The 4067-nt window shown below is 41.4% G+C and overlaps 1 protein-coding gene across 1 annotated transcript in view; it reads left to right on the forward strand.

Moving 5' to 3' along the window:
• The window catches only part of LAMA2 (laminin subunit alpha 2), a 434604-nt gene that overhangs the window by 366177 nt on the left and 64360 nt on the right, over positions 1 to 4067 (forward strand). The gene's annotated exons all lie outside the window — the stretch shown is intronic.

Below are 4067 nucleotides of genomic sequence, written 5' to 3' on the forward strand. Positions count from 1 at the left end.
CCAATCCAGTACGGTGTTGAGAGCCTACCTAACAATGATTAACAGCATTGAGCTCAGTACTCACAGCCAGGGAAGGATCCATCGCAAGGGTGAGGAGAGCACATTAGTTCACATTCCACCATTGTGGTTGTCCCTACCTGACCAGGGCACAGAAATAGCCCCAGAGTCATCCTTTTCCTGCTTGGCTGTGGGCTGCAGCTGTCCAGGGTACTGGGCTCAGCAAGGGGCAGCAGTGATTGGTGGGTTCCCTCTTTTTGCACAGGCTACTCCCCCACTGCATTTCCTACTGGCAGGGAACAGGCTCTATAAAGAAGAACCCTCCTTTAACTACCACTGCTGTCCTCAGCTGAGCTCAAAATCCCACACAGCTGCTCCCTGCAGCCCCCAGCTCAGATGGGGACAGTGTCAGTGGCAGCAGGAAGTTCCCCCTTCAAGTGTCTGATCCCCACCCAACTTCCCTTGGGCCCCTGCCTACCCTGGGCATCCTTTCCCCCATCACCCTATGGTCCAAGGAGTAATGTGCTTCACCCCCTTAGGAAATTCTAGATCTACCCACAGCTACTTTCCTCCAGCTACTTTCCTTCAAAAAGAAGGAGGAAGTGGTAGTAGTCTTTTTTTTATTATAGCCAAAAGTTCACAGCACTGGCCCAAAAAGTGGGAGTTCTGGGTTCTATACCTCCTCAGCCTGATGGATCTCACCTTTCTCACTGCCCAGGAGAGTGCCCTGACTATCAGACAAGGTAGGCTTGGAAAGTAGGCCCTCTTTACTGTTTCTGTAGATGCTGCAAAAAAGGAATACAAGATTCATAAAGTCAGAGAGCAACCAATCGAGAGAGCAAAATGCCATAGTGCAGTCATGAGAACACTGCTCTAGGAGGGAGAGGAGCATTGGTTTCTGGTCCCTGCATCCAAAAGTTTATGCATTTTTTTAAATGCATAAACCATCTTTAGGCACATGAGTGCTCAGCCTATATTCCTTTGTGAATCTCATTCTGAAATCCCGTATACCTTTGCTCCTCTTTAGCCATTCTTTTACCTTATAGGAGCCCATAACCCTGCCCCCCACCGTTCTTTCAGTGATGCCAGTCTTACCCTGTTGTTTTATAACACTTCCATCATAATTCTTGTTGTTTAGAAACCCCACCCCTAGACTGATCTGTAAGACTCTTCTCATCCAGGCTTCTCAGAACCCCCTTTGCCCTTGACACCCACCAGCCAAAGTACCTTAAAATAGGGGGTAAAGAGTAATTTGGGGGCAGTTCATATTTATCTAAAAGTTGGGTTGTATGTATACTTTTATACCCTTTTTTTCCCTCTCATGTATGCAGTGTAAGCTCTTTTGTTATGGACTGTCTCACCTTGTGGGCATATAGATAGTGCTTCAGAATATTGTGGGCACTACTTCAGTTAAAATATGTAATAATAAAAGTATTACATAATCTACCATTAATAAAGAAGCCTATTTTAAAATGTCCAAAAATTAAAGGCAAGAATTCTTGTGGCTGCTATATTTTATTGGACCAACTGCATGACTGGATATAGGCAGGTTTTCAGGTATCACAGTACCCTTGCTCCAGCCTGTTGGTCCAATAAAAATATCATGCAACAAGAATTCTTGCCTCTCATATACTTCTTCGACCATCAGGGCAAAAACATTACCTCAACACTACCAAAAGTTAAAGGGTGTTTTTGCACTCAGACTGAAAACTTTTATGTATCTCTGGATTTCAGTGAATTGTATCCTTTCAAAATATCTCTGTTTCATTTGTTATTCGGAATAGATGGCCTGTCACATCCTAGTACACTTATTCTTACTCAAAATGCCACCTTTATAGGCAAATGTCTTTTCAAGCTGAACATGTGAAAAGATATAGTTTATGGGAAATCAAGGTTAAAAATACTTATTAAACCACACAGGAAGATTTTACACATTTTAAGAGAACAACTATTGAATATTTTCTTTCCCTTTCCTAACTTCAAGAACTTAGGTGGATTAAGACCTGAAATTCAAGGTAGTTCTCAAACCATATATTTGGAATTATGACCTTGGTATGTACATTAGGGAAATATACCATCTGATATGGTATGGTATGGTAATAAAAAAAAAAAATCAGCTGGTTTAAAAAGTATATTTTTAATCTCTGGGTACCCTGTATTTAATCTCCAATTGTCTTGGATCCAATGGACTTGGGTCTTTTCAGCCTAAAAAAGAAAAAGCTGAGAGGGGACTTGGTAACAGCTTACTGCTACACCAGGGGAATACATCAACGGTTTGGCGAACAACTGTTCACCAGGGCACCCTTGGGGAAAACCAGGAGTAATTGCCACAAACTCCTGTAAGAGCATTTCAGGCTCAACATTAGGAAAAGCTTCTTCACAGTTAGTATGTCCAGACTGTGGAATAAGCTCTCTCCAGAGGTGTACAATCATCTACCCTGGAAATCTTCAAGAGGAGACAGGACGGTCACCTCGCTGGGGTTACCTGACCCCAGTTGTCTTTCCTGCCTGGTGCAGGGGGCTGGACACAATGATCTTGCAAGGTCCCTTCAGCCCCTAACAATTTGTGAATCTATGAGTCACTATTAAAATCTTTAAAGCTTTTGTTTTGAGAGTAGATAATATTATACCATGGCCACATTACATGTCATATATAAAGATTACCATATCACAATTAATTATTTGCTAAAAGAATTGTAATCTTTTTACTAAACCATTCCAAATTTTATTTGCTAACACACAATAAACCATGGTATCTTATACAATATCAGCTAAACTAATATCTGTTTAAGGACTTGAATCCTAATTTGAATAAATCCTGTTCCACTGTAATGTGCTAATTTGACATAATATTAGGCAGTGAAAAGATAACATTGTCAGTAAGCAAGACAGGAAGGAAAACATAGGTGTCTTAATTTCTATTCTGTCCATAACTCAGAAGAGGGGGATGTCTAGTGTAAACAAGTTAGTAAAATCTCAAAAATCAGCCATTCATGACAGCTAAATAAAATCATGGCAAAGTTTCCAAAGCTAGCTTAATTAAATCTTACAGTTAGGGGAATGCAAATTGAGATAGTTACATAAGATGTTCATCAGTTTAGTGCAGTCTGAATTCATATTACACACACTGAAATAGCTTCATGTCACAGTAGAACAGGACTTGCATTTACAAGAAAGCTGGTTCAGCAGAAAATGCAGCCAGGACATGATATAGGAATTTAGACATTCTACAAAGTGCATATCACGTATTAAACTGGTTGTTCTTGATATAGGGCATTCGTGCTCTTACATTTGAAGCAAATGGAGCAAACTGCTAACTCAGCAATGGAAGCAATTACAATAACACAGATCTGAAGAGTGGAGCAGTGTTGAGGAGAATTAGATTATAAAGAGACTAGATGAATTGGTGGGATCAAAATGAAGAGCTACAGAATGGTTTTTGCTTTCCTTCAGCATATTTGATAGTCAGATGCGCTGAAGACCTTTAACTGACATCATTATATAGTACCCCTGAGTAAGTGCTTAAACCAGTGCACCAGTTTAATTTTTTTTCCTTTCATCTTTACATTTCTACCCAGTTCCAAGGACACAAATTCAAAATTATGTGACATAACTGTTGTGACACCCATTAATGGGGGTATTCACTCCTAGAATGGAGGCGTCAGATGAAATTTTGGCCCCAGTGAAATGAAGAGGAATGTTGCAATTCATCTCAGTGGTTACTGGATTTCACACAGGCCACGAGCAGACCTACATTTGAAGCATTCTAAGTTTGACTGCAGTTGGGAGTGCTTCTGGTCCTGGACAGGCCCTGCCACACTCCCTCCATCAGACCACAAAATCACCACAGTGGCATACAGTGGCATGCTTTCTAGCCAGGGGTTGCAATAAGAAGTTGCTTGGTCATGTGGCTCCATTCCCCCACCAGCAGGAACTCAGCTTCCAGCTTACCAGTTCTGCAGACTGAGAACATTGTAAGAGTAAATTGGATGCTTATCTTGCTGGGATCCTATGACCCCAGCTGACTTCCTGCCCTTTGGGCAGGGGGCTGGACTCGATGATCTCCCGAG

This window comes from Crocodylus porosus, unplaced genomic scaffold, assembly GCF_001723895.1.
Source record: "Crocodylus porosus isolate Cpor-Errol unplaced genomic scaffold, CroPor_comp1, whole genome shotgun sequence".
Classification (NCBI taxonomy): domain Eukaryota; kingdom Metazoa; phylum Chordata; order Crocodylia; family Crocodylidae; genus Crocodylus; species Crocodylus porosus.